The sequence below is a fragment of the Eubalaena glacialis genome, chromosome 7 (genome assembly GCF_028564815.1).
Source record: "Eubalaena glacialis isolate mEubGla1 chromosome 7, mEubGla1.1.hap2.+ XY, whole genome shotgun sequence".
NCBI lineage: Eukaryota > Metazoa > Chordata > Mammalia > Artiodactyla > Balaenidae > Eubalaena > Eubalaena glacialis.
This window is the reverse complement of record NC_083722.1, coordinates 109,316,205-109,333,089: the sequence shown is the minus strand read 5'-3', so window position 1 is coordinate 109,333,089 and position 16,885 is coordinate 109,316,205. Positions and strand designations below refer to the sequence as shown.

The window sequence follows — 16,885 nt, the reverse complement described above, 5'->3', positions numbered from 1 at the left end:
AAGGAGAAGCCCGCGCACCGCAACGAGAAGCCCGCGCACCGCAACGAAGAGTAGCCCCCGCTCACCGCAACTGGAGAGAACCCGCGCGCAGCAGCAAATACCCAACGCAGCCAAAAATAAAATTAATTAATAATAAAAAAAATAAATTAAAAATAAATAAATAAATAAAACCAGGTCCAGCCCTTGGCCTGGAGCCAGGGAAGTCCCAGCAAAAGGAGGACTGCGGATGTGGCAGAGGGAGCTTGGGCACTGGGTCAGGCAGGCCTGGGTTTGAGTCTGACTGTCTCTTCTTCGTTTCTAGGCCTCAGATCTCAGCTGCCTCATCTGAGAATGGGAGATAAACACCCAGCTTGCAGGGCACATGTCAGACCTGGGCCTCATATGAAGCACGTAACAGGCCCCTCTGCCTGGACGCCCTCTCCAGCCCCCACCCAGTTGGCCTGGCTGGGAAGGTGCAGACCCGCACAGCTCCAGCTTCAGAGCAACGGCCCCCTCCTCGCCCCAGGCTGTGGGGCGAAGAGGTTCTGAGCTTGGAGTCCTTTCTGGCTCAGCCTTTGGCTGGGAAGGGCCCTTCTGCCGGGCAGACCTGGACTCTGAGATGGGCCAGGGTCAGGGCTGGCTGTGGTAGCTCTTCTCTTGCCTGCCTTCCCGATCCATCACGAGTGGCTGCGTGGAGCTGTGTTAAAAAAGCCTCCGAGGCTGAGTCAGCAGGAAAGACTGCAGTGATCAATTGGCAATGGGCTGGGGAGTGGGGTCTTGTGTTCTCTGCATCTCAAGTTGGTGCAATGAAAGACCAAGGGCCTAGAGATCTGAGTTTGAGTCTCACCCACACCGTCACCTCTCTGGGCCTCTGTTCTTCATCTGGGAAATGGGCATAATACTATGATTGGTCTCATAGGAACTGTTGTGAGGATTAAGTGAAATAAATGGTGTACACATAGGTGCTAATAAACATTATGAATGAAAGGGTTTTTTTCTTTCTTATTTATTGGGTGAGTCAATGATGAGGTAAGAGAGCCCTGGGCTGGATTGTCTCGCATTGGGTGAGCCACGTCAGCTGCTTTCTCTCTCTGACCCTCGATTTCTTCATCCATAAAATGGGTCTGCTTCTTATAAGTTAAACATACACTTGGCCTGCAACCCCGTAATCCCACTCCTGGGTATTTAGCCAACAGAGATGCAAATGTGCGTTCACACAAACCCTTTTCTATAAGGGCACCTGGCAGCTTAAGTCACAGCAACCCAAGACCAGGAACCACCCAAATGCCCATGAACAAGAGATTGAATAAAGACACTCCCTGGATACACTCGGCAAGAAAAAGAACGAGGTACCGAGACAAAGCAGCATGCGGGGATCTCAAGACACGCTGAATGTGCAAAAACTATACACGTATGATCCCATTTCTATGAAACTCTAAAAAAGACAAATCGGGACTTCCCTGGTGGTCCAGTGGGTAAGACTCCGTGCTCCCAATGCAGGGGGCCGGGGTTCGATCCCTGACTGGGGAACTAGAGCCCGCATGCATGCCGCAACTAAGAGTCCACATGCTGCAACTAAGACCTGGTGCAGCCTAAATAAATAAATAAATAAATATTTTTTTAAAAAGACAAATCAAATTTATATTGATGAACAGCAAATGGGTGCTTGCCAGGGTCTGGCAGGAAGAGGAGGGGCACAAGATAGCTTTGGTGGGTAACGGGAACACTCTAATTATGCATGGATTGGGGCAGTGGTTACGCAGGTGTATACATCTGTCAAAACTTTCAAACTGTACACTGAAAATGAGTACATTTTACTGTATGTAAGTTATACCTCAATACAGTTAATTTTAAGAAGGTTCCCGAGACAACCTTCTTGCAAACTTTCCTGGGCCGGTCTGTGATCGGATATCACGTGCCAGTGGACAGGCCACACTTTGTCACCCTGCAACGAACTCTACAGGTGGGAGGGACTGGGGACATTTCTTTGGGTGGTACCAGAAAAGGAGCCCAGGGCGGCGGCTGCGTTGGGACTCCCCCATGAAGGTGACAATGCCACAGCTCCGGGATCAGGCTGACATGGCCTGGAATCCAGCCTCCCGCCTTCACCAACCTGCTATGCCACCTGGGGCAAAGTAGTTTCTCTTCCTGAGTCTCAGTTTCTGGAACATTCCTCTGGGTCAAGGTGAACAGAGCTCCTGGCTCTGGGCTGAACACCAGGCATGCAGTCAGCCCTCATCAAAACCGGGAGACCAGCACAGAGAGGGAGAACCTCCCCAGAGGCTCCGAGCTCCGCAGTGGCAGAGGTGGCCAGAAGCTCTTCCACACCATTCCTCTGGGCAGTGAGGCAGGCCTGTCCATCGCATGCATAATGGTCTCCTCTGCCACTAACTACCATAATTCTCCTGTCAGTGTCACATCATCCCCCTTTCCTCCAGCATAGCGGCTGATGGCTAAACCACCTCACGTCAGGGCACTCAGAGAGCTGCTGACCCCACCATGGGACTTCATGCCGGATGCAGGAGCTGCTTCCCCAGCAGCCTGGGGGACTTCACAGGGTGAACTGCATCCCCTGCCAGCTGGAGGACCCTGCAGGACAGAGCTGGTCTGGCCACCCCTGCACCCCAGAACCCAGAGCAGATGTGAACCAACACCTGTTAATGAGTAGGGAATGAAAACCACACCCAGTTCCCGGTGGCCCCAGAAGGTTCTCCTCCCCTCTCCCTCTGCTGAGGTCATGTGGCCTCTCCTGTCCTTCCCTCAATGGTTTCTCCCAGCCTCAGGTGAGAAGGGGACAAATACATCTTTACATTGCCACATGGTGCTTATTTAAATAAGCACCTTTGTTGCTCTGTGATGGTTCACTTTATGTGTCAACTTGGCTGGGCTATGGTGCCCAGCTGTTTGGTCAAACCCCAGTCTAGACATTGCTGTCAAGATATTTTGTAGATGTGATTGACATTTACAATCACCTGACTCTGAGTGAAGCAGATGACCCTCCATTATGTGGGTGGGCCTCACCCCATCAGTTGAACATCTTAAGAGCAAAGACCGAGGTTCCCCCCAGAAGAATTCTGCCTAAAGAGTACAGCGTAGAAACCCTGCCTGAGTCTCCAGCCTGCCTGAGCTGCCCTATGGATTTCTGTATGCCAACCCCACCATCACGTCAGCCAATTCTTTACAATAAATCTCTCTTTTTTGATAAATATATAAATATATAGATCTCTTATCCATTCTGTTTCTCTGGAACTAATACACTCCGAGCCCACTCTCCTCATCCAAATGAACTGAGCCCTCCACCGTGGACGTCAGTTGTTTTTGCTCATCCAACATCTAGACTCTGGTCTTCTGGTAATAACACTCTAATTTTGCTCTGGGGAGACGCCCTCCCCCACCCTCTGTCCATGCAGTTCATGGGGCTGACCTTGCCTCCAAGGCGGGCATAGCCATGTGTAGCCAGTCAGAGCAGTTCATTCTCCAGGCCACAGTGACTGGCTGAGGAACAGACATATGACCCAACACTGTCCAGTGGGGGACAGCCCCAGGACTTTTGCTGGAGTCATCTGTGCATTCTTTTTCCAATGGACTGTAGAATGGTATGAGTCTGGAGCAAAGCCATCAGCACAGAGAAAGAAAGACAGGGAATAGAGAGACAGAGCTCTGATGTCATCCTTTGAGCCCCTGGATTCAGCCCTTCCTGAAGCTGTTATGAGCATGTAAGTTCTCTTTCTTACTTGTGCCAGTTGGGGTTGGGTTTCTGTCATTTATAACCCAAAGCTTCCTGCCTGATACTGCCTCCTCTGCAGGCTTGAGAGTGAGCAGGTGGCCATGGCTCAGCTGAGAGGGCCTGGTTTGTTTTGGACCCTGGTGTGTGCAAGCCTGAAGCAGAGCTGATGAGCAGAGCGGCCAAGGGAAGGCTGAGGAGGGAGGAGTGGGAAAAGAGACCCAGCACCGGGCTGCCAGGGAGACAGGCTGGGAGAGAGGAGATAGCAGTTGGTGAATTTATCCCGTGTTGCTGTGGGTGTGATATACCTGCACTTCCTCTCTCCAGGGAACCTGCAGTAAAGTGACGTTTCCACTCCCACCCTCAGTGCATGATGGTCCCACTGCTCCACCTCCACACAGACACTCAGCAGTTTCAGCCTTTTCAACATGGGCCCTCTGATGGGTACCTCTCTGTGGTTTAATTTCCATTTCCCTCTGTGAGATGCTGCCGAGCACCTTTTCACACATTTACTGATCATTTGGATCTCCTTTGTGAAGTGCCCGTTCAGGTCTCTTGGCCAATTTGCTATTAGGTTGTCTGTCCTTTTCTTGTTGATTTATAAGAGCTCTTTATATATTCTGGATGAGTCCTTTGTCTGCTGGCAATATATGCTACATATGACTGCAAGGTGGGCACAGAGAGAGACCACAGGCCATTCACAAGACTCAGGCTTATTCAGGATGAGTCTAAAAGAGGTCAAGTTGCGAAGCTTAGATATTTTAGGAATCTCTGACCCTCACACCTTGATTACATGAAGGACTCAACCACAGGCCAGGGAAAGCAAGAAAGCAGGAGGGCAGGGGAAGGAGGAAGAGGACCAACAAGTATTTGCCCTGTGCCAGGCCCTATGCCAGAGGGGTCACTTGCTTCACCTCATGTGCCTGTGCAGCCCTGGCCTTCCCAGAACATGCAGACCTGTCTGCACCTCAGGGCCACTGCACTGGCTATTCCCTCTGCCCGTGCAATTCCCTGCAGAGCGGGCTCCTTCTCATCGTCCAAGTGTGTGCTTGACCGTCACCTCCTCAGAGCAGCCTTCCTGAGGACCACAGCTGAGGGGGGTCTCCACCCCCTGAACACTCTGCCTTGGCTACATTCTCATTTCATGGCCTGTCACTAGAGTGGACATCCATTTGTTGACAAGGTGCTTGGCTGGCTCGCACACTAGGACGTAAGGTCCATTGGGCAAGGTCCTGTCTGTCTTATTCACACTGTCCCTGCAGGGCCTAAGGCAGTGTCTTCACATATCAGCTGCTCAGCAAACATCTGTCGAACAAACAAACGAACAAGTCTCATGACGAACCTGTCAGGTAAATACCAACACTGTGCCCATTTCACAGATGAAGACACTGAGACTCAGAGGAGTTGGGTAACTTGTCCAAGGTCTCAGAAGGAGTGAGGGGAATCCCAGTGCTTCTGGAGTCTGCAGGCTGCCCCTGCCCCCTGCCCACTCCACGTTTCTTTCAGCTCTGGGGGTGGCAGTTCCCCGAATTGTTATCCTGTCTTATAACTGGATTTCCTGGCTCCCAGATGAGCTGGGTGAGGGGAACAGAAGAACTGAATGCAGTGGGGAGAATGTGAGGCTGGGGCCCCTGTCAAGATGCCAGTGCACGAACCAGAAACAAGTCAAGTTTGCAAAAACTCGGCCCATCAGAGTGGCCAAAGCATCTCCAGAGATGTCCCGGGAGTCCCCCAGCCCAAACCCCACCAGCCTTGACGGGGAGCTCACCCCCTCCCAGGGCAGTCTGGTCCAGTCTGGCCCAGTTCAGAGGGGAGCAAGAGGTGTTGGGGCCTTCCTTAACCTGAGCTTAGCTGGGAAGCCTGGAGGGGATGCCCAGCACTTCCTGAACTGGGAAATCTGAGCGCTGCTGGACACATGGCAAGAAATTAGGTTAAAGCAGGAATAATCAGCTCATTAACCCCCTTGCTAGACTCCACACACACACAGAGCCTGCCTCAGGGCGACGCTGCCTACTGTTGCTGTCTGCCTGGATCTGGGTGGAACAGTACAAGTGAGATATTTTATTTATGTGTCGTGCATATTTATTAGGAAGAAGTAAATAAATTAGCTGCTTGCCATCTGCAACCACCAGCCCACATTACGTTCCCTCCCTCCTCCTCCGCCTCGGGAGGGGCCACACCAGCAAAGTCCAGGTCCTGTAAAGAAGGGGCTCCTTTCTAGTAAGATTTTTCTCCAGAGTTTGAGCAGCCCTAGAATTACAATTTTTCTGAAAAGAAATTGATATTGGGTACTACTCTAGGCCATTTGCAAATAGCTGATCCTCCCACCAAGCCTGGGAGGTGGGCATACTGTAATCCTCATTTTAAAGATGAAGACACGGAGGCTCAGAGAGGTCAGGTCACTTGTCCAGAGTGACACAGCAAACGAGTGGAGGAGCTGAGCTCAAGTCAGGGGAGGCTGAAAGACTTCTGCAACGTACTGGGGAGAAAGGCTGGACCAGGAGGCAATTATATTCTGGTTCTGTTGCTAGTTGCTGTGGGGTCCAGCCTGGTCCCTTAACTCTCCTGGCCCTTCTCTGTTGAACGGGAAAATGAAACACAATAGGACAGACTTCACATGGGGGAAAGGCAAATCGCCCCCCGTTGAAAACCTGAGTGGCCTTCAAGCACACCACAGAGGCTCCTGACTCCCCCCCCCTTAAAGGGGCCAGACAGCCCCCCACACCTGCCCCAGACTTGCTGTACAGCTCTGGGCACATCAGTGAACCTCTCAGAGCCTCAGTGTTCTCCTCTGTAAAATGGAAAAACAACTGGGTTGGGGAGGGCACAGGCTGTGGGGAAGAGGATCTCATGGATATGGAAAGCCTCGTAGGTCTGGTGGAGGCAGGCAGCAGGCTGGGGCCAAGGACAGAGGGGCAGGAGGGAACCCAGAATGCCTGATGGTGCTCCAGAGCCCAGAGACGGGCTGTGACTTGCCCAGGGCCACACAGCAATCACAGCCATGGGGAGTCTCAGATCATCTGCCTCCCAGGCTGCGGAGACAGCCCAGGGCACTGAGCCCAGCACCATCCAAGCTCAGTCTGGATCTGAATGTTTTATGAAGCGCCATAAATCTCTCCAGAATCACTCCTGCCCGCAGCCCGCAAGCCCTGCCTCACTGCCTCTGCCTCTGCCTGCCTGCAGGCCCTTTTCATTAAATTAAGTGCAGAATCCAATGCAACTGCTTTTGATTTTCCCAGAGCGGCCACCTGCCACCTCCCTCCAGGGTGCCCGCAGGGCCAGGGCTGCTGCAGGGCGCTCACACATACCCTCACAGACAGTATAGAGATCTCTAGATAAAAAATAATTTTTTAAGATGTTTGATTTAGTATCTTCACAGCTGACGTCAGTGAGCCCCCACTAGGTGCCAGCACAGCCCCCTGAAAGCCCCAGGAGGCAGAATCAGCCCAATTCACACAGAGGGACAGTTCAGAGCAAACACAGGCCCACAGGGTCCCCAGTTCCTGGACCGAGGGAGTTAGGGGGTGGGGAGCTGCAGACATGCAAAGCCAGCTCGTCCTAGGGCCACTGTCAGAGAGAACAGGTGTGAGATGCAGCAGGAAGGAAACAGGTCAGACTCGAAGGAGGCCAGACGGCAACTCTGGTGCACTCTGCATCGAGCAAGTCTCAGCCCCCGACTCCTTCACGAGGAGGGAACAACAGTAACAGCAGTTGTTCAACTGGGCACATAATGTGGGCCAGGCCCTGCAAAGGCTTCCCAGGACTCTCCGAAGAAATCCAGACTCCTCCCCTCGGCCTGCGGGGCCCTTCTGAGCCCTCCGGCCTCACCCCACTCCACTCTCCTGCACGCTGGCCTCCATTCCTCAAACACACCAGGCACATTCCTGCCCCAGGGCCTCTCCCTGCTCTTCCCTCTGCCTGCAGAGCTTCTCTCCCAGGTCTTCCCTTGGCTGGTCCCAGCACAAATGTCATCTCCTTCAGAAGGCCCTCCTTGACCACCTCGTCATCCTTTATCATCTCATCCCATTTCCTTGTCTTCCTTTGCTTCTGTGAACTCTTATTTATTTGTTCACCTATTCATGGCCCACCGCCCCGGCTCCGTAAGGACAAAGACTGTCTCGTTCGCTGCTGTAGCCCCAGCACTTAAGAGCAGTGACTAGCACCTAACGGGTCGCGGTTAAACAACTGAAGAATGAATGAAAGCATGGAAGGAAAGAATCAGCCCACATGGGGTCTGGTGCTGGGGCCAGGACACAGGCAGGAAGGAGGCAGCAAATGCCTGGGGTCCTGAAAGATGATGACAGCCCCTTCCCTGCCCCCACCCCCCAAGGTTAGTTCCCTGAATCCAAGGTGCTCAGGGGAGGGGGTGGCTTCCCAGAGGGAGCAGGGAGACCTCATGGGATACAGAGAGGGAGAAATGGTCTAGAACATGAGGAATCGCAACACTCCAGGAGATTATGTAGCCATTAAAAATGACAAGTGTGAGAAATAACATCTGCAGAGGAAAAAGCCCAAGCAGAACTGCCTTACAGGCTGATGACAACCACAAGTAAGCTGAGTCTCACTGCGCCTCAGCAAAATGCTGGAAACAACTTTGTTATCCAACTTGCAGGGGAGAGGAGCAGGTAAATAAACTATGCCCCATACAGCCCCTCGATGGGGCATTCTGCAGCTAGAATAATCCAGGGAGATGCTGACCCTACAAAGCTAAGTGACGAAAAAGCAAAACATAAAATGGTATATGTCATATGATCTAAACAAAAATAGACAGTGGAAAAAAGACTGGAAGGAAATGCACCAAAGCGTCCCTGGATAGTGAGTTGATAGAGGATTTTAGTTTTCTTCTTGGTCTCTATCCTTCTTTTCAAAATGGTCTACATTTAACAATAATTGCATGCTTAATCAGGGAGAAAGTAACTCAATTTAAAAGGATACTCTTATTATTATTTTTTAATGAAAGCAAGAGGCCAAAGGAGTGTGTATTTATCAGTGCTGCATGGGGTGGGGGGCTCTGCAATGTCTTTTTTTTAATTGATATTGCTGTGTTTAATTATTTTAAATAGTTTGAATGCCCAACAAACATTTTACAAGATTTCTTTTTTGGAAATATAGACAAAGGAAGAACCAGGAAACTGGTCAACAGGAGGGTCAGGAGGCCAGTCCCAGCTCAGGGACCAAGTGGGGCCTTCTCCCCTCTGGGCCTCAGTCTCCTGGTCTGTAGAATGGGGTTAACCATCTTTGCCTCCCATTGTTGCTATAGGATCCAGGCCTCTAGAGAAGTGGTGTGCCTGCGCCCAGCACTTAGCAGATGCTCAGTAAATGCTGGTCCCCTCTGCCCTCCAAGCAAGGGAGACCCCAGCCAGGGTCCTCCCTACTGCTACACTCCCATCAGGTCGGCAGGGAGTGGTCCCCAAACCCTTTTGATCTTGCATTCCCACCTATAGAAAATGTTTGTACATTCCTCTGCAGTAACATATGCATATTATTTATGTAATACCCATGTTTCACTATATCTCTGTATCACATCATACAATACACACATAGAAAAAATTAAATTGTGATAAAACATAAATGTAAAGCAAAACTCTCAATATTTTTTCCATCTTCCTCCTCAAGAAATGTCCTGGGTGTGGCAGCCACACCCCACTATGGGACCACTAGCTGAACCTGTGAGCTCCTGCAGGGCAGAGGTCATCGAGGGCTCAAGCAGCAAATTGTCCCAGCAAATTGTTGATGCTCACGCAAGAGCAGTTTGGAGGGAGGTTCAGGCTGGTTTACATTTGAAAGAAACGAAACAACCGCAAAAAGTAAGTCACTCAAACCAGAATCTGGCCCCTCCACCAAGAACCCGAGAGAGCTGGACCAGGTAATCTCTGAGGGGGGTCCTTCCTGCTGTCCCCAGGCATCACCCCCCCCAGCCCCTCCCCACCCACTTGAGGGAGGTGGCCTCTCTTGGGAGGCCGGGAGGCCACAGTGATTTACACCCTTCTAGGGCCCAGCCTCACTATAAAATACAGCTGCCCTCCAGGACTCCTGCCAACCCAGAGCCAGCTGCCCATAAACCCCAGACGTAAATCTCGAGACCCAGTTCTGTCAGGACAGAAGGCAGACAGTAAATTCATGGCTCCAGGGCCTCTGGCAGCAGACCCTCCTGGGAGAATTCATTTTTCACCCTAGGATAAATTACCCTTGCTGGAGGGGAGAGGTGAAGAATTTGTTTATTCGGTTGAAAAAATGGTTGTTTGAAGGGCACCCCCATGGGGCTCCCCAACGGGGCTGCCAGCTCCCAGGGCTACGCAGCCAGATGCCTCCAGGACTGGGGTCTCTCGGCAGGCCCCTCCCACTCAGCGCCCTAAAACGCATTCCTGCACATCCCCCAGCTCAGTGAAAGATACCAGCATAACCCCCCAGGCCCTGAGGAATCCCAGTCAGGAAACCCTGAGCGTCACCAGGTCGGCCAGGTCCCCCGCATGGTCCTCTGCCATGTCTGGCCTATTCCGCTGCCTGCTTCCCTCTGCTTGGGGCTTCAGCCTCCACCCTGCTGGACAGACAGGCCTGAGGCCAAACCAAAGCCACTACCTATCTAGCTTGGGGACCTTGAACAAGTAAAACCACCTCAAATCTTTATCTTTTTTGTAAAACCACACAAATTCCCTACGGGAGTATATGTCAGAACAGCCATTTTGGAAAGCCGCGTGGCCTCGGGGCTGGGAGTGATCTATTTCTCGTCCCCAGTCGGAGGTATCACCGATCGCTTTATGTTGATCTTTTAAAAGTACCAATGTTTGAGTCACTCTTCTTTGTGTCCAATATATCTCCTTATAAAAGAGCAAAGTGCAGAAATGCATGGTAGCAGGCCACCACTTTTGTAAAACAAGGGGAAAGAATAGGAATGTATAGTTGCTTATTATGCATGGAAGAAACTTCTAGAGGGATACGCTAGAAACAGATGATGGTGTTTACCTCCTGTGGGAGAGGCGGGGACTTGGCAAACAGAAGACAGACGCTGGAGAATGACTCTTCGCTGATGTGTTTTGAGGTGTTTTTTTTTTTTTAATCTGAACCATGTGACCCTTGAGTTCTCACGCCAGTCCCCTATTGATGGACAGCTGGTTTATGCCCTTTGGTTTTCTTCATTAACACTGCAATGAACGTCCTTATCCACTTTGCTTTATGCATCTATGTTAGATTTGTCTTGAGAATACTTAGAAAAGGGATGGCTGGCTCAAAGGATGTGGGCACTTTCCATATTGACAGGTTAAGTGTCATCACTGGCCCCCAAAATGACCCTACCCCCTTGTTGCATACATTAGTCTCCACTCCCCCACGGTCTCACCAACAGTAGACGCTACCCATTTTTTCATTTCCCCTCAAAATTGATATTGTGCTGTTGTTTCTATGAGCATTTTCCTAATGCTAACAGAATCATCCCCTGAGATGGTGAGGTTGACCATCTTTTCATTCACTTTCTGGCCATTTGTGTTTCTTCATCTGGTAACTTCATGCTTGCATCCATTACATCCTCCTAGACTGCTTATCTTTTCTTATTGATTTGCAGACCTCCTTGCACTCTGGATACTATTCTTTATCAGGGGTGTATGTTTTAAAGACTTTTCCTCCTGGTCTGTGGCTTGTCTTTGAACCTTGTGAATGGTTTCCTTGGTCATACAAAAGTTTTACATTTTTATGTGGTCCAATCTCTCCATTCTTTCTTTCATGGCATCTGCTTTTGGAGCTTCTATTTCCTCATCTGCTAACCTGGCCTTGCAGGGTTGATACAAGGAGTGAATAAGGCATCCAGCAATGCTGAGCAAATGCTCCTAAAAATGACAAGGATACTCATTTGGGGGGGGGGTCTCCCTGCCTCACCCTGCCTCCCAGCCCCCTCACAGCCAGCAGGAGCTTTTCAAAGATAATCACTCTCCTGCTTGAAACCTTTCAGCTACCTAAAGAAATGATGCTTAAACTCCTTTAGTGGGTGAGTTCAAGGTCTCACGCACTGGGCAGGTACGTGAATGTGTCATCGGTTGGATGGGGGCTGTGGTGACCACACTCCACAAGGAACAGCAGAAACGCAAGCCCAGGGTTGCCAGATCCTCTGAAGAAAGCTGCACATCTGTTTTTCCTATGTGAAATCTCCCCCTGCCTTCTCCCTTCTCCCACACACACTTAAAATTTAATGGCAACTAATTTTTTTAAGCCACTGCCAGCGTCAAGCGAGGTCTATTTATGAGTTGTATGTGGCCATCTCTACCCTCACAATCTAGCCCCAACCCACCGTTCCCGAATTGTGCCCACTCCCCGCACATATACCTCATGCAGCTGACATGCAAGCCACACTGCACAGCTGTGGACACAGCATGTTTTTTTGAACTCTGTTTTGCACATGCTGATCTCTCGGCCTGAAATGCCCTTTCCTGCTCCTTTCCTTCCTGGACAACTCACCATTGCTCTTTGAAACTCAAGTCAGATGTCAACTTCAATTCCCCAACCCAGACAGAATTCCATGCTCCTTCCTTGAACACCCCATCACTCATGATTCTTGGGACCGGAATTCCAAAGGAAGCAACCTGGGGTCACAGACAGAGCCCTGGCTCGGGAGAAAGACATTCCTGGGATGAAATTCCTGCTCTGCCACGTCCCAGCAGTACATTGTCGGGCAAGTGACTTAACCTCTCTGTGCTTCAGGTGCCCAACTGTGAGACAGAGATAATGAGCCCTATACGTGGTTGGGTTTCTGGGAAGAGAAAATGAAATGGTAGAAGAGAATGACACGGCACATAGTAGGGACTTAATAATAGTTTGCGGAGTGAAAGAATAAACTTTAAAAACGAACAAATAGTGCTCTCTTCGGCAGCACATATACTAAAATTGGAACGATACAGAGAAGATTAGCATGGCCCCTGCACAAGGATGACACACAAATTCGTGAAGCGTTCCATATTAAAAAAAAAAAAACGAACAAATATTTCCTCAGAAAGCTCTGAACTCAGCACATGGAAAAGTTAGCTAATTTTCTGGAACGGAGCCTGGGGGTTATCTAAACTCCTGTGCCTGCCCTTTACTGCCATCTCCTGATTTCAGAGAAGGCCGTGGACCACCTACCCCTCAGTGGCATGCACTCTGAGGAGCCATTCAAGGCCAAGGACTGCAGAGGAGTGAGTCCCTGGAGTGTAAACTGAGGCAGACCAGCCAAAGGAAGAAGGGTGGGCACATCCAAGCCCCCGGTGTTTGGGAAGCACAGCAAGAGGCAGCAGCCCACAGGGCTCAGCCCCACATCTGTATGCTCCGTGAGATCAGTGGCCTTCTTGGTCTTCAGTACTGTGTGCTCACGTCTGGCATACAATAGGTGCTCAAAAAATGTCTGCTAATTGAATGGATTATTAATTAAATAATACAAATAAGGATGCTTTGCAAAGCATAAACTGCCGTACAAATGCAGTTCCCTGTGAGCGGGGTCCCTGCCGCCTCCACACTCAGGCCTGTGCTGGCCTGCTCCCAGGTTGGCGTCCCTGGGCTGGTTACTGCAGACCCACAGATGGATGGGATGGGGTTTCTGACCCATGGAGCTCTGAATCTAGCGGAGGAGACAGATGAACAAACACGCAGTTATCCTCCAACGGGAGAGGGGCCAGGACAAAAACATGGTGGGAGACAGGGGGAGGGGGCAACAGGAAGCTGCACCTTGGCCTGGTCTCAGATCGGAACTAGAGGAAACGATATTTGCTGGGTGAAGAAGAGGGCAGGGGAGAGGCACTCCAGGCAGAGGCAGCAGCCTGAACAAAGGCTCAGAGGTGGGGCAGAGCAAGGTCTGTGCACACTTAAGGAGGAAAGACAGGTTACTGCAGCCAGATCCCAAAGGGCTTTGAATATCAGAGGTCTCCAGCTTCAAAGGGAGTGTCGTTTGACCCGTCAGAGTGCGTTTGAATTGGTGTTCAGCATTTTAAAGTTGGCAGGTGGTACGTCAAACTCTGGTTTTTTAGCTTCTCTAGAAAAAAATCAGAAGATCTGGTGGGCTGAGCCAGGGCTCCTATAAATTCTTAACTCTCTGGTTCAACTTTGTCCCCCAGGCCCATTTCACTCCCTTTGCCCACAAATATTTATTCAGCAACTACTACGTGTCAGGCAATGTGCTAGTTCCTGAGGATACAATGAAGAATAAGACAGGCATAGTCATAGCCCTCATGGTACTTACATATTGGTGGGAGAGAAAGGCAATAAACAAGAACATAACATAAGGTCAGGCAGTACAAAGAGCTGGGAAGGAAAAGAAAGGTACAGGACTAAAGGGTGCAATTTTAGATGGGATGGCCGGGAAGGCCTCTGTGAGGAGGAGACAGTTGTGCAGATCTAAGTGTAGTGAGTGAACCATACCCATATAAGGTGAAAGATCAACCCAGAAAAAGGAACAGCGAGTACAAAGGCCCTGCGGCCTCCTTCATCTTTTGGGTCACTTGCCTTGCCCCTTTAAGCATTTAAGTGTGAGACCCCTACTCTAGGTAATGGAGCATAATGGGTAACGGGTAAGCAGGTGTAAACCACCCCCAGATGCGTGTATCAGATAAAACACTTCTGACCCGTGGTGAGGGAGGCATGGGAAATAGGGATATGGGTGGAAGGCATTGTATGGTTTTTTCCCGTTGGAAAAAAGTAATAGGATGACAAGGAAAAGGCAGAGAAGGTTCATCGTACATGGCACATTCAAACTTGAGCCCAGGACAGAGAAGCCAAGAGTGAGAGCAGGGAAATCCCCATTTCCTTCCTCACCAGCTGCATCACCTGCCAAGCCCTGCAAAGTGGGAAGCAGGGGTGGGAGGAGAGAGACGGATAATGATAAATCTCCTGCAGCCCTGGAGATGTTTGCTGTTGTTGTTGTGGTTTTTTTCCCCCAAGCCTACCTGGGCTGCTGCTCTAGAAAGTCAACTGCAAAGCAAACACTTTGATGGGGTTTTGTTTTTTTGTCTCCCCATCCCCTTTCTGAGAAAAATTAAAGTGTAGATTCCTTGTCCTTTTGCCCACAAAGTAAAAGAAAAAGAGATACTATTGTTTTAAAAGAGGAGAGGAGAGAAAAACCCTACAATCTTATACCATTCTCCTTGGCTGCGCCAGGGGAAGGAGGCGATTCTGCACACTGACATCACAGTCTGTGTCACGGGACATAACTTCCGCCACTCAAAGCTTTATGTGCATTTTTGGAGGTACAGGGAAATGTTTAAAATCGGCTTCAGTGTTGACACTGCAGTTATTAAAACCAAACAAAAGATCCTTTCCCAAGTCTGGATGGTTCTTCTTAAATTTATCTGGGCCCTCACTACCTGATTTAAGGCAATGAGCAGATGTTTCACAGCAGGAAGCGCATTAGCTCCAGATGCCGCCACTTTGTTCAAGAGGTGCACATATATATACTGGCAGACACACACACACACACAGACACACACACACACACACACGGAGGACTTGGGGCAGCAAACGTTCGCAGCTCCCCTGCCAGCACTTGGCATGCCAGCATGGACCATTTGTAACCTCTGCCTGCAGTTCTGACAGAGAGATGAGCAGCGGGAGTAAGTAGCCAATCAGATCCCACCCCATCGTCTTCCCGTTGTCTCCTAGGTAACAGGCAAAGGGACACATCAGCTAGCTGGATACCACAGGGACTGGGACACACACACACACACACACACACACACACACACACACACACACACACAGATCCCCTAAAAGTCCATAATTGCAGAGCCGCTAACTGTGCCTGTCAGAACCCTGGACAGTTCCCCAAAGGTATTCAATGCCTTTGGTTCTTGCGCACCCGGCAGCCACAGCTCCTACAGCTTTCCCACCTCCGCCCCTTTACGCATGCCATTCCTCTGCCGGGCATGCCTCTCCCCACTGCCATCTCCATCACTCAAAACCTTGCTCATCTTCGGATCCATCCCAAGTCCTTGGTCAAGACTTCCAATGGCTCCCATCACAGCATAAAATCCACGCTCCTCCCCTATGGTGATCTGGCCTTTCATGATCTGGACAAACCTCCTGGCTCATCACTCTCCTCCCACACTCCTTCTTTCTCTTCCTCCAACAGGTCAAACCGGCCCTCCCCGCATTATCCCCTGCAGACCAGGGCTCTTCTTGGTACTTGCTGTTCCCTCTGCCTACACAGCTCTTCCTTTTGCTCTTGGCATGGCTGAGCTTTCTTGTTCTTTAGTCTTGGGTCAAAAGTTACCTTCTCAGAGAGGCCTCCCCTGACCCCCTCGGCCACCCTACCTGAAGAAGTCTCCTCCCCTGGGACTCTCCACCACATCACCTTATGTTCCTGTGTTGTCTCCATTACACTGCTGACTCTGAAACGATCCCATTCCTATTTACTTGTTTACTTGTTCTGTCTCCCCCATTAAAATGTACAGTCTGTTACAGCAGGGTCTTTGTTTGTTCATGGCTGTATCCCCAGCCCCCAGAACAGGGCACAATAAATATTTGTTGAATGAATAAAAAGTTACTTCCTCCTGACTGCTTCTATATTTCCCCCTCTCTCTAATAAGAGAGTTGGACGTGATGACTTCTATTAAGCCTCCTGGCTAACATTCCAAGAGTCCATTAGAGAGCAGAAAGGACTGGCGTAAGGAGGAAAATTAATCAGGCCACACCATGGGAAGAACCTGCCAGTGGAGATCTGACCTTCTCCACTGGGTCACGGCGCTCTTCTCCTGAGTGGCCTCCCTGATAGGAACTGGCTGCTGCTTTCAACTTCATGTTCCCCAGGCACTGGGCACCTTGAACTTTTGTTTTCTGAGGGACTGGGAGCAACTTGAAGCTGAGGACTGGGTTTTATTTCTGATCCCACACAGAGACCAGGAAGAGCCTGGGGGAGGGGGGAGGGAGCCCTCTAGAAGCATTTACTGTAGTGAATAGAAGAGAATGTGTCGCTGTCTACAGGGCCACAAGCTCAAGGTGGAGGTTCATTAGAACACAAGTCTCTCTCTCTCTCTCTCTCTCTCTCTCTCTCTCACACACACACACACACACACTCAAAGGCATCATGAAGCTAGAATCACAGAGTTCCCCAATCCCTGTGGCTGCATGTATTTCTCTTCAAGGGACGTGACTACTACGTAAGGTCCTAAAAACTTTGCAGTGATCCAAACACATATGCTGTGCAAGTGTGTGCTGAGCACAACCACACTTTTG

The 16,885-nt window shown here is 50.3% G+C and overlaps 1 non-coding gene across 1 annotated transcript; it reads left to right on the top strand.

Moving 5' to 3' along the window:
* The first annotated feature begins 12,544 nt into the window (after positions 1-12,544).
* On the top strand, positions 12,545-12,651 carry LOC133095852 (U6 spliceosomal RNA). Its single transcript, XR_009701708.1, has one exon. It is a non-coding gene; the product is annotated as a U6 spliceosomal RNA (small nuclear RNA).
* Positions 12,652-16,885: the final 4,234 nt, after the last annotated feature.